At 65.7% G+C, this 12,372-nt stretch overlaps 6 non-coding genes across 6 annotated transcripts; all 6 read left to right on the top strand.

The window, feature by feature from the left end:
• Positions 1 to 1,124: 1,124 nt before the first annotated feature.
• On the top strand, positions 1,125 to 1,243 carry LOC123461391. Its single transcript, XR_006637669.1, has one exon. It is a non-coding gene; the product is annotated as a 5S ribosomal RNA (ribosomal RNA).
• Positions 1,244 to 3,138: 1,895 nt separating this feature from the next.
• On the top strand, positions 3,139 to 3,257 carry LOC123461388. The gene has a single exon (XR_006637666.1). It is a non-coding gene; the product is annotated as a 5S ribosomal RNA (ribosomal RNA).
• Positions 3,258 to 5,140: 1,883 nt separating this feature from the next.
• On the top strand, positions 5,141 to 5,259 carry LOC123461377. The gene has a single exon (XR_006637658.1). It is a non-coding gene; the product is annotated as a 5S ribosomal RNA (ribosomal RNA).
• Positions 5,260 to 7,122: 1,863 nt separating this feature from the next.
• LOC123461366 lies at positions 7,123 to 7,241 on the top strand. The gene has a single exon (XR_006637648.1). It is a non-coding gene; the product is annotated as a 5S ribosomal RNA (ribosomal RNA).
• A 1,896-nt stretch (positions 7,242 to 9,137) lies between these two features.
• LOC123461354 lies at positions 9,138 to 9,256 on the top strand. Its single transcript, XR_006637640.1, has one exon. It is a non-coding gene; the product is annotated as a 5S ribosomal RNA (ribosomal RNA).
• Positions 9,257 to 11,149: 1,893 nt separating this feature from the next.
• Positions 11,150 to 11,268, top strand: LOC123461343. Its single transcript, XR_006637630.1, has one exon. It is a non-coding gene; the product is annotated as a 5S ribosomal RNA (ribosomal RNA).
• Positions 11,269 to 12,372: the final 1,104 nt, after the last annotated feature.

Raw genomic sequence — 12,372 nt, 5'->3', positions numbered from 1 at the left:
GAGAACGAGAGGGAGAGGGAGAGGGAGAGGGAGGGTGGGGCGGGGACACGGACGGACGGACGGACAGGCAGACAGACAGACAGACAGACTGTGTCGGTAAGAGAGGGCCGGGGAGCCTGGGAATAAGCCAGGCAGTACCCTGAACAACAGCTGGGAGACATTTGTGGAGATGCTTGCCACAGCAGCTGGCATCCTGGGATCCACGGGCCCCAAAGCAAGGCCCTGGCCACTTCCAAGAGCAGCCCAGGCAGCCCGGTATGGCGCCAGGCCAGGAACCGAGCGCTGCCTGGGGCATGTCCTTCCACGCTAGACGCCCCGCGTGGGACTTTGAATGACATGTGCCCCGTGGACTGACTGGTGTGTCCTGAAGGCCTGGTCCCCAGCTGGCGGCAACTGGGGAGGCGGAGCCTTGCTGCAGGAGATGTGTGGCTGGCGCCCTGGCGGGCTTTGGGAATCTCACAGGCCGGCCGCCCCCTTGCCAGAGCTGAGCTCATTCCCTCTCTCTCTGTCTGGCTGTTTTCTGGCCGCTGCCCTGGCAAGAAGGGACGCCCAGCCTCCGCTCTGCCACCCTTTGCCTTTCCCTGCCTGCCTGCCTGCCTGCCTGCCCCATCAGCGATGAACCTCCCCCCGGAGACCGTTAGTCACCCAGGATCAAGCCTTTCCCTTTCCTGCCATCTGCTGCTTCGGGCCGGGTGTTGGGTCCCGGCACCGAGCAGGAGAGAGAGCGAGAGTGAGACAGACAGACAGAAGGGCAGGGCGAGTGAGCGGCAGGCCGACCGACCGAGAGGCAGAGAGAGAGAGAGAAAGGGAGAAAGAGACCAGAAAGCTACTACGTCAGGGGCCAATCACAGTCAAGACACGGGTTTTGTGGGCGGGGCTTGAGGCTGGGGAGAGACTGGAGGCCAGGGCTCTGGGCGGGTGGCCGGTGGCGGGGCCTGTGGCCATCGGGGATCCCTGGGGTCGGTGTGAGGGTGATGTCGGGGCGTCTGGGCGTCTCCCGTGACTCCTGGGAGCGGGCTGGCGGGCGGCAGGCGAGGCAGGGGCCGGCCGAGGCGCGCTGCATGCGCCCCGCCTGGCGTCAGGGGCCGTGCAGGCTCTTGAGGCGCCAGAGTGCGGGTGTGAGCGTCTACGGCCATACCACCCTGAACGCGCCCGATCTCGTCTGATCTCGGAAGCTAAGCAGGGTCGGGCCTGGTTAGTACTTGGATGGGAGACCGCCTGGGAATACCGGGTGCTGTAGGCTTTTTGCCTACTTCCGCAGGCTTTTTGCCTACTGCATGCACGCGCACCCAGCACCCACCCTCCCTCCTCGCCCAAGGGACAAGGACCAAGATGCAAGGGGGCCAAGGCCTCCAGGCCGCCCCTCGCTCGGTGGGTAGGTCCGCCGGCCGGGGCGGTGCTCGCTCGGTGGACGGGTGGGTGGCTGCGTGCGTCCGTGGGCCGTGTCCCTTGCTCCGCGGTCCTCCGAGCCAGCCGCTGAAGGTGTCCGCCCTTTGCTGTCCGGCTCCGGGCTCGGCTCACACGGCTCCCTGGCCTCCTCCTCCTCCTCCTCCTCCTCCTCCTCCTCCTTCTCCTCCTCCTCCTCCTCCTCCTCCTCCTCTTCGTCTACCTCTTCAGTGCTTCAGCCGGCACAAACTCTCAGAAGGGGGCCAACAGCTCTCTGGAAATGCACTCAACCTCGCACATTGCAGGTCCATAACCCTCTTATCCCCCGACCACAGTGCACGTCGGGGCCTTGCCCAACACACTCGAGGCCTTGGCCAGACTCGGAGGAGCCCCAGGCCTCCCGTTCACAGGACAGGTGCCCCTCCAATGGCACTGGGGAGAAAACAGGCACACCGCGGGAGCAGACCCAGTCCGGTCCGCCCCTCTAGGACCCGGAGACCTAGGCCGGGTGACAAACCCGTGGCGCTACCAGACTTCACTGAGAGAGAACGAGGGGAGAGACAGGGAGGGTAGGACGGAGGGAAGTGAGAGGGAGAGCCACAGAGAGAGAGAGGGCGAAAGGGGGGGGGAGAACGAGAGGGAGAGGGAGAGGGAGAGGGAGGGTGGGGCGGGGACACGGACGGACGGACGGACAGGCAGACAGACAGACAGACAGACTGTGTCGGTAAGAGAGGGCCGGGGAGCCTGGGAATAAGCCAGGCAGTACCCTGAACAACAGCTGGGAGACATTTGTGGAGATGCTTGCCACAGCAGCTGGCATCCTGGGATCCACGGGCCCCAAAGCAAGGCCCTGGCCACTTCCAAGAGCAGCCCAGGCAGCCCGGTATGGCGCCAGGCCAGGAACCGAGCGCTGCCTGGGGCATGTCCTTCCACGCTAGACGCCCCGCGTGGGACTTTGAATGACATGTGCCCCGTGGACTGACTGGTGTGTCCTGAAGGCCTGGTCCCCAGCTGGCGGCAACTGGGGAGGCGGAGCCTTGCTGCAGGAGATGTGTGGCTGGCGCCCTGGCGGGCTTTGGGAATCTCACAGGCCGGCCGCCCCCTTGCCAGAGCTGAGCTCATTCCCTCTCTCTCTGTCTGGCTGTTTTCTGGCCGCTGCCCTGGCAAGAAGGGACGCCCAGCCTCCGCTCTGCCACCCTTTGCCTTTCCCTGCCTGCCTGCCTGCCTGCCTGCCCCATCAGCGATGAACCTCCCCCCGGAGACCGTTAGTCACCCAGGATCAAGCCTTTCCCTTTCCTGCCATCTGCTGCTTCGGGCCGGGTGTTGGGTCCCGGCACCGAGCAGGAGAGAGAGCGAGAGTGAGACAGACAGACAGAAGGGCAGGGCGAGTGAGCGGCAGGCCGACCGACCGAGAGGCAGAGAGAGAGAGAGAAAGGGAGAAAGAGACCAGAAAGCTACTACGTCAGGGGCCAATCACAGTCAAGACACGGGTTTTGTGGGCGGGGCTTGAGGCTGGGGAGAGACTGGAGGCCAGGGCTCTGGGCGGGTGGCCGGTGGCGGGGCCTGTGGCCATCGGGGATCCCTGGGGTCGGTGTGAGGGTGATGTCGGGGCGTCTGGGCGTCTCCCGTGACTCCTGGGAGCGGGCTGGCGGGCGGCAGGCGAGGCAGGGGCCGGCCGAGGCGCGCTGCATGCGCCCCGCCTGGCGTCAGGGGCCGTGCAGGCTCTTGAGGCGCCAGAGTGCGGGTGTGAGCGTCTACGGCCATACCACCCTGAACGCGCCCGATCTCGTCTGATCTCGGAAGCTAAGCAGGGTCGGGCCTGGTTAGTACTTGGATGGGAGACCGCCTGGGAATACCGGGTGCTGTAGGCTTTTTGCCTACTTCCGCAGGCTTTTTGCCTACTGCATGCACGCGCACCCAGCACCCACCCTCCCTCCTCGCCCAAGGGACAAGGACCAAGATGCAAGGGGGCCAAGGCCTCCAGGCCGCCCCTCGCTCGGTGGGTAGGTCCGCCGGCCGGGGCGGTGCTCGCTCGGTGGACGGGTGGGTGGCTGCGTGCGTCCGTGGGCCGTGTCCCTTGCTCCGCGGTCCTCCGAGCCAGCCGCTGAAGGTGTCCGCCCTTTGCTGTCCGGCTCCGGGCTCGGCTCACACGGCTCCCTGGCCTCCTCCTCCTCCTCCTCCTCCTCCTCCTCCTCCTCCTCCTCCTCCTCCTCCTCTTCGTCTACCTCTTCAGTGCTTCAGCCGGCACAAACTCTCAGAAGGGGGCCAACAGCTCTCTGGAAATGCACTCAACCTCGCACATTGCAGGTCCATAACCCTCTTATCCCCCGACCACAGTGCACGTCGGGGCCTTGCCCAACACACTCGAGGCCTTGGCCAGACTCGGAGGAGCCCCAGGCCTCCCGTTCACAGGACAGGTGCCCCTCCAATGGCACTGGGGAGAAAACAGGCACACCGCGGGAGCAGACCCAGTCCGGTCCGCCCCTCTAGGACCCGGAGACCTAGGCCGGGTGACAAACCCGTGGCGCTACCAGACTTCACTGAGAGAGAACGAGGGGAGAGACAGGGAGGGTAGGACGGAGGGAAGTGAGAGGGAGAGCCACAGAGAGAGAGAGGGCGAAAGGGGGGGGGAGAACGAGAGGGAGAGGGAGAGGGAGAGGGAGGGTGGGGCGGGGACACGGACGGACGGACGGACAGGCAGACAGACAGACAGACAGACTGTGTCGGTAAGAGAGGGCCGGGGAGCCTGGGAATAAGCCAGGCAGTACCCTGAACAACAGCTGGGAGACATTTGTGGAGATGCTTGCCACAGCAGCTGGCATCCTGGGATCCACGGGCCCCAAAGCAAGGCCCTGGCCACTTCCAAGAGCAGCCCAGGCAGCCCGGTATGGCGCCAGGCCAGGAACCGAGCGCTGCCTGGGGCATGTCCTTCCACGCTAGACGCCCCGCGTGGGACTTTGAATGACATGTGCCCCGTGGACTGACTGGTGTGTCCTGAAGGCCTGGTCCCCAGCTGGCGGCAACTGGGGAGGCGGAGCCTTGCTGCAGGAGATGTGTGGCTGGCGCCCTGGCGGGCTTTGGGAATCTCACAGGCCGGCCGCCCCCTTGCCAGAGCTGAGCTCATTCCCTCTCTCTCTGTCTGGCTGTTTTCTGGCCGCTGCCCTGGCAAGAAGGGACGCCCAGCCTCCGCTCTGCCACCCTTTGCCTTTCCCTGCCTGCCTGCCTGCCTGCCTGCCCCATCAGCGATGAACCTCCCCCCGGAGACCGTTAGTCACCCAGGATCAAGCCTTTCCCTTTCCTGCCATCTGCTGCTTCGGGCCGGGTGTTGGGTCCCGGCACCGAGCAGGAGAGAGAGCGAGAGTGAGACAGACAGACAGAAGGGCAGGGCGAGTGAGCGGCAGGCCGACCGACCGAGAGGCAGAGAGAGAGAGAGAAAGGGAGAAAGAGACCAGAAAGCTACTACGTCAGGGGCCAATCACAGTCAAGACACGGGTTTTGTGGGCGGGGCTTGAGGCTGGGGAGAGACTGGAGGCCAGGGCTCTGGGCGGGTGGCCGGTGGCGGGGCCTGTGGCCATCGGGGATCCCTGGGGTCGGTGTGAGGGTGATGTCGGGGCGTCTGGGCGTCTCCCGTGACTCCTGGGAGCGGGCTGGCGGGCGGCAGGCGAGGCAGGGGCCGGCCGAGGCGCGCTGCATGCGCCCCGCCTGGCGTCAGGGGCCGTGCAGGCTCTTGAGGCGCCAGAGTGCGGGTGTGAGCGTCTACGGCCATACCACCCTGAACGCGCCCGATCTCGTCTGATCTCGGAAGCTAAGCAGGGTCGGGCCTGGTTAGTACTTGGATGGGAGACCGCCTGGGAATACCGGGTGCTGTAGGCTTTTTGCCTACTTCCGCAGGCTTTTTGCCTACTGCATGCACGCGCACCCAGCACCCACCCTCCCTCCTCGCCCAAGGGACAAGGACCAAGATGCAAGGGGGCCAAGGCCTCCAGGCCGCCCCTCGCTCGGTGGGTAGGTCCGCCGGCCGGGGCGGTGCTCGCTCGGTGGACGGGTGGGTGGCTGCGTGCGTCCGTGGGCCGTGTCCCTTGCTCCGCGGTCCTCCGAGCCAGCCGCTGAAGGTGTCCGCCCTTTGCTGTCCGGCTCCGGGCTCGGCTCACACGGCTCCCTGGCCTCCTCCTCCTCCTCCTCCTCCTCCTCCTCCTCTTCGTCTACCTCTTCAGTGCTTCAGCCGGCACAAACTCTCAGAAGGGGGCCAACAGCTCTCTGGAAATGCACTCAACCTCGCACATTGCAGGTCCATAACCCTCTTATCCCCCGACCACAGTGCACGTCGGGGCCTTGCCCAACACACTCGAGGCCTTGGCCAGACTCGGAGGAGCCCCAGGCCTCCCGTTCACAGGACAGGTGCCCCTCCAATGGCACTGGGGAGAAAACAGGCACACCGCGGGAGCAGACCCAGTCCGGTCCGCCCCTCTAGGACCCGGAGACCTAGGCCGGGTGACAAACCCGTGGCGCTACCAGACTTCACTGAGAGAGAACGAGGGGAGAGACAGGGAGGGTAGGACGGAGGGAAGTGAGAGGGAGAGCCACAGAGAGAGAGAGGGCGAAAGGGGGGGGGGAGAACGAGAGGGAGAGGGAGAGGGAGAGGGAGGGTGGGGCGGGGACACGGACGGACGGACGGACAGGCAGACAGACAGACAGACAGACTGTGTCGGTAAGAGAGGGCCGGGGAGCCTGGGAATAAGCCAGGCAGTACCCTGAACAACAGCTGGGAGACATTTGTGGAGATGCTTGCCACAGCAGCTGGCATCCTGGGATCCACGGGCCCCAAAGCAAGGCCCTGGCCACTTCCAAGAGCAGCCCAGGCAGCCCGGTATGGCGCCAGGCCAGGAACCGAGCGCTGCCTGGGGCATGTCCTTCCACGCTAGACGCCCCGCGTGGGACTTTGAATGACATGTGCCCCGTGGACTGACTGGTGTGTCCTGAAGGCCTGGTCCCCAGCTGGCGGCAACTGGGGAGGCGGAGCCTTGCTGCAGGAGATGTGTGGCTGGCGCCCTGGCGGGCTTTGGGAATCTCACAGGCCGGCCGCCCCCTTGCCAGAGCTGAGCTCATTCCCTCTCTCTCTGTCTGGCTGTTTTCTGGCCGCTGCCCTGGCAAGAAGGGACGCCCAGCCTCCGCTCTGCCACCCTTTGCCTTTCCCTGCCTGCCTGCCTGCCTGCCTGCCCCATCAGCGATGAACCTCCCCCCGGAGACCGTTAGTCACCCAGGATCAAGCCTTTCCCTTTCCTGCCATCTGCTGCTTCGGGCCGGGTGTTGGGTCCCGGCACCGAGCAGGAGAGAGAGCGAGAGTGAGACAGACAGACAGAAGGGCAGGGCGAGTGAGCGGCAGGCCGACCGACCGAGAGGCAGAGAGAGAGAGAGAAAGGGAGAAAGAGACCAGAAAGCTACTACGTCAGGGGCCAATCACAGTCAAGACACGGGTTTTGTGGGCGGGGCTTGAGGCTGGGGAGAGACTGGAGGCCAGGGCTCTGGGCGGGTGGCCGGTGGCGGGGCCTGTGGCCATCGGGGATCCCTGGGGTCGGTGTGAGGGTGATGTCGGGGCGTCTGGGCGTCTCCCGTGACTCCTGGGAGCGGGCTGGCGGGCGGCAGGCGAGGCAGGGGCCGGCCGAGGCGCGCTGCATGCGCCCCGCCTGGCGTCAGGGGCCGTGCAGGCTCTTGAGGCGCCAGAGTGCGGGTGTGAGCGTCTACGGCCATACCACCCTGAACGCGCCCGATCTCGTCTGATCTCGGAAGCTAAGCAGGGTCGGGCCTGGTTAGTACTTGGATGGGAGACCGCCTGGGAATACCGGGTGCTGTAGGCTTTTTGCCTACTTCCGCAGGCTTTTTGCCTACTGCATGCACGCGCACCCAGCACCCACCCTCCCTCCTCGCCCAAGGGACAAGGACCAAGATGCAAGGGGGCCAAGGCCTCCAGGCCGCCCCTCGCTCGGTGGGTAGGTCCGCCGGCCGGGGCGGTGCTCGCTCGGTGGACGGGTGGGTGGCTGCGTGCGTCCGTGGGCCGTGTCCCTTGCTCCGCGGTCCTCCGAGCCAGCCGCTGAAGGTGTCCGCCCTTTGCTGTCCGGCTCCGGGCTCGGCTCACACGGCTCCCTGGCCTCCTCCTCCTCCGCCTCCTCCTCCTCCTCCTCCTCCTCCTCCTCCTCCTCCTCCTCCTCCTCCTCTTCGTCTACCTCTTCAGTGCTTCAGCCGGCACAAACTCTCAGAAGGGGGCCAACAGCTCTCTGGAAATGCACTCAACCTCGCACATTGCAGGTCCATAACCCTCTTATCCCCCGACCACAGTGCACGTCGGGGCCTTGCCCAACACACTCGAGGCCTTGGCCAGACTCGGAGGAGCCCCAGGCCTCCCGTTCACAGGACAGGTGCCCCTCCAATGGCACTGGGGAGAAAACAGGCACACCGCGGGAGCAGACCCAGTCCGGTCCGCCCCTCTAGGACCCGGAGACCTAGGCCGGGTGACAAACCCGTGGCGCTACCAGACTTCACTGAGAGAGAACGAGGGGAGAGACAGGGAGGGTAGGACGGAGGGAAGTGAGAGGGAGAGCCACAGAGAGAGAGAGGGCGAAAGGGGGGGGGGAGAACGAGAGGGAGAGGGAGAGGGAGAGGGAGGGTGGGGCGGGGACACGGACGGACGGACGGACAGGCAGACAGACAGACAGACAGACTGTGTCGGTAAGAGAGGGCCGGGGAGCCTGGGAATAAGCCAGGCAGTACCCTGAACAACAGCTGGGAGACATTTGTGGAGATGCTTGCCACAGCAGCTGGCATCCTGGGATCCACGGGCCCCAAAGCAAGGCCCTGGCCACTTCCAAGAGCAGCCCAGGCAGCCCGGTATGGCGCCAGGCCAGGAACCGAGCGCTGCCTGGGGCATGTCCTTCCACGCTAGACGCCCCGCGTGGGACTTTGAATGACATGTGCCCCGTGGACTGACTGGTGTGTCCTGAAGGCCTGGTCCCCAGCTGGCGGCAACTGGGGAGGCGGAGCCTTGCTGCAGGAGATGTGTGGCTGGCGCCCTGGCGGGCTTTGGGAATCTCACAGGCCGGCCGCCCCCTTGCCAGAGCTGAGCTCATTCCCTCTCTCTCTGTCTGGCTGTTTTCTGGCCGCTGCCCTGGCAAGAAGGGACGCCCAGCCTCCGCTCTGCCACCCTTTGCCTTTCCCTGCCTGCCTGCCTGCCTGCCTGCCCCATCAGCGATGAACCTCCCCCCGGAGACCGTTAGTCACCCAGGATCAAGCCTTTCCCTTTCCTGCCATCTGCTGCTTCGGGCCGGGTGTTGGGTCCCGGCACCGAGCAGGAGAGAGAGCGAGAGTGAGACAGACAGACAGAAGGGCAGGGCGAGTGAGCGGCAGGCCGACCGACCGAGAGGCAGAGAGAGAGAGAGAAAGGGAGAAAGAGACCAGAAAGCTACTACGTCAGGGGCCAATCACAGTCAAGACACGGGTTTTGTGGGCGGGGCTTGAGGCTGGGGAGAGACTGGAGGCCAGGGCTCTGGGCGGGTGGCCGGTGGCGGGGCCTGTGGCCATCGGGGATCCCTGGGGTCGGTGTGAGGGTGATGTCGGGGCGTCTGGGCGTCTCCCGTGACTCCTGGGAGCGGGCTGGCGGGCGGCAGGCGAGGCAGGGGCCGGCCGAGGCGCGCTGCATGCGCCCCGCCTGGCGTCAGGGGCCGTGCAGGCTCTTGAGGCGCCAGAGTGCGGGTGTGAGCGTCTACGGCCATACCACCCTGAACGCGCCCGATCTCGTCTGATCTCGGAAGCTAAGCAGGGTCGGGCCTGGTTAGTACTTGGATGGGAGACCGCCTGGGAATACCGGGTGCTGTAGGCTTTTTGCCTACTTCCGCAGGCTTTTTGCCTACTGCATGCACGCGCACCCAGCACCCACCCTCCCTCCTCGCCCAAGGGACAAGGACCAAGATGCAAGGGGGCCAAGGCCTCCAGGCCGCCCCTCGCTCGGTGGGTAGGTCCGCCGGCCGGGGCGGTGCTCGCTCGGTGGACGGGTGGGTGGCTGCGTGCGTCCGTGGGCCGTGTCCCTTGCTCCGCGGTCCTCCGAGCCAGCCGCTGAAGGTGTCCGCCCTTTGCTGTCCGGCTCCGGGCTCGGCTCACACGGCTCCCTGGCCTCCTCCTCCTCCTCCTCCTCCTCCTCCTCCTCCTCCTCCTCCTCCTCCTCCTCCTCCTCCTCTTCGTCTACCTCTTCAGTGCTTCAGCCGGCACAAACTCTCAGAAGGGGGCCAACAGCTCTCTGGAAATGCACTCAACCTCGCACATTGCAGGTCCATAACCCTCTTATCCCCCGACCACAGTGCACGTCGGGGCCTTGCCCAACACACTCGAGGCCTTGGCCAGACTCGGAGGAGCCCCAGGCCTCCCGTTCACAGGACAGGTGCCCCTCCAATGGCACTGGGGAGAAAACAGGCACACCGCGGGAGCAGACCCAGTCCGGTCCGCCCCTCTAGGACCCGGAGACCTAGGCCGGGTGACAAACCCGTGGCGCTACCAGACTTCACTGAGAGAGAACGAGGGGAGAGACAGGGAGGGTAGGACGGAGGGAAGTGAGAGGGAGAGCCACAGAGAGAGAGAGGGCGAAAGGGGGGGGGGAGAACGAGAGGGAGAGGGAGAGGGAGAGGGAGGGTGGGGCGGGGACACGGACGGACGGACGGACAGGCAGACAGACAGACAGACAGACTGTGTCGGTAAGAGAGGGCCGGGGAGCCTGGGAATAAGCCAGGCAGTACCCTGAACAACAGCTGGGAGACATTTGTGGAGATGCTTGCCACAGCAGCTGGCATCCTGGGATCCACGGGCCCCAAAGCAAGGCCCTGGCCACTTCCAAGAGCAGCCCAGGCAGCCCGGTATGGCGCCAGGCCAGGAACCGAGCGCTGCCTGGGGCATGTCCTTCCACGCTAGACGCCCCGCGTGGGACTTTGAATGACATGTGCCCCGTGGACTGACTGGTGTGTCCTGAAGGCCTGGTCCCCAGCTGGCGGCAACTGGGGAGGCGGAGCCTTGCTGCAGGAGATGTGTGGCTGGCGCCCTGGCGGGCTTTGGGAATCTCACAGGCCGGCCGCCCCCTTGCCAGAGCTGAGCTCATTCCCTCTCTCTCTGTCTGGCTGTTTTCTGGCCGCTGCCCTGGCAAGAAGGGACGCCCAGCCTCCGCTCTGCCACCCTTTGCCTTTCCCTGCCTGCCTGCCTGCCTGCCTGCCCCATCAGCGATGAACCTCCCCCCGGAGACCGTTAGTCACCCAGGATCAAGCCTTTCCCTTTCCTGCCATCTGCTGCTTCGGGCCGGGTGTTGGGTCCCGGCACCGAGCAGGAGAGAGAGCGAGAGTGAGACAGACAGACAGAAGGGCAGGGCGAGTGAGCGGCAGGCCGACCGACCGAGAGGCAGAGAGAGAGAGAGAAAGGGAGAAAGAGACCAGAAAGCTACTACGTCAGGGGCCAATCACAGTCAAGACACGGGTTTTGTGGGCGGGGCTTGAGGCTGGGGAGAGACTGGAGGCCAGGGCTCTGGGCGGGTGGCCGGTGGCGGGGCCTGTGGCCATCGGGGATCCCTGGGGTCGGTGTGAGGGTGATGTCGGGGCGTCTGGGCGTCTCCCGTGACTCCTGGGAGCGGGCTGGCGGGCGGCAGGCGAGGCAGGGGCCGGCCGAGGCGCGCTGCATGCGCCCCGCCTGGCGTCAGGGGCCGTGCAGGCTCTTGAGGCGCCAGAGTGCGGGTGTGAGCGTCTACGGCCATACCACCCTGAACGCGCCCGATCTCGTCTGATCTCGGAAGCTAAGCAGGGTCGGGCCTGGTTAGTACTTGGATGGGAGACCGCCTGGGAATACCGGGTGCTGTAGGCTTTTTGCCTACTTCCGCAGGCTTTTTGCCTACTGCATGCACGCGCACCCAGCACCCACCCTCCCTCCTCGCCCAAGGGACAAGGACCAAGATGCAAGGGGGCCAAGGCCTCCAGGCCGCCCCTCGCTCGGTGGGTAGGTCCGCCGGCCGGGGCGGTGCTCGCTCGGTGGACGGGTGGGTGGCTGCGTGCGTCCGTGGGCCGTGTCCCTTGCTCCGCGGTCCTCCGAGCCAGCCGCTGAAGGTGTCCGCCCTTTGCTGTCCGGCTCCGGGCTCGGCTCACACGGCTCCCTGGCCTCCTCCTCCTCCTCCTCCTCCTCCTCCTCCTCTTCGTCTACCTCTTCAGTGCTTCAGCCGGCACAAACTCTCAGAAGGGGGCCAACAGCTCTCTGGAAATGCACTCAACCTCGCACATTGCAGGTCCATAACCCTCTTATCCCCCGACCACAGTGCACGTCGGGGCCTTGCCCAACACACTCGAGGCCTTGGCCAGACTCGGAGGAGCCCCAGGCCTCCCGTTCACAGGACAGGTGCCCCTCCAATGGCACTGGGGAGAAAACAGGCACACCGCGGGAGCAGACCCAGTCCGGTCCGCCCCTCTAGGACCCGGAGACCTAGGCCGGGTGACAAACCCGTGGCGCTACCAGACTTCACTGAGAGAGAACGAGGGGAGAGACAGGGAGGGTAGGACGGAGGGAAGTGAGAGGGAGAGCCACAGAGAGAGAGAGGGCGAAAGGGGGGGGGGAGAACGAGAGGGAGAGGGAGAGGGAGAGGGAGGGTGGGGCGGGGACACGGACGGACGGACGGACAGGCAGACAGACAGACAGACAGACTGTGTCGGTAAGAGAGGGCCGGGGAGCCTGGGAATAAGCCAGGCAGTACCCTGAACAACAGCTGGGAGACATTTGTGGAGATGCTTGCCACAGCAGCTGGCATCCTGGGATCCACGGGCCCCAAAGCAAGGCCCTGGCCACTTCCAAGAGCAGCCCAGGCAGCCCGGTATGGCGCCAGGCCAGGAACCGAGCGCTGCCTGGGGCATGTCCTTCCACGCTAGACGCCCCGCGTGGGACTTTGAATGACATGTGCCCCGTGGACTGACTGGTGTGTCC

The sequence above is a fragment of the Jaculus jaculus genome, chromosome 5, assembly GCF_020740685.1.
Source record: "Jaculus jaculus isolate mJacJac1 chromosome 5, mJacJac1.mat.Y.cur, whole genome shotgun sequence".
NCBI lineage: Eukaryota > Metazoa > Chordata > Mammalia > Rodentia > Dipodidae > Jaculus > Jaculus jaculus.
Note: the sequence above shows the minus strand (reverse complement) of the source record. Positions and strands in the feature narration are given on the sequence as shown.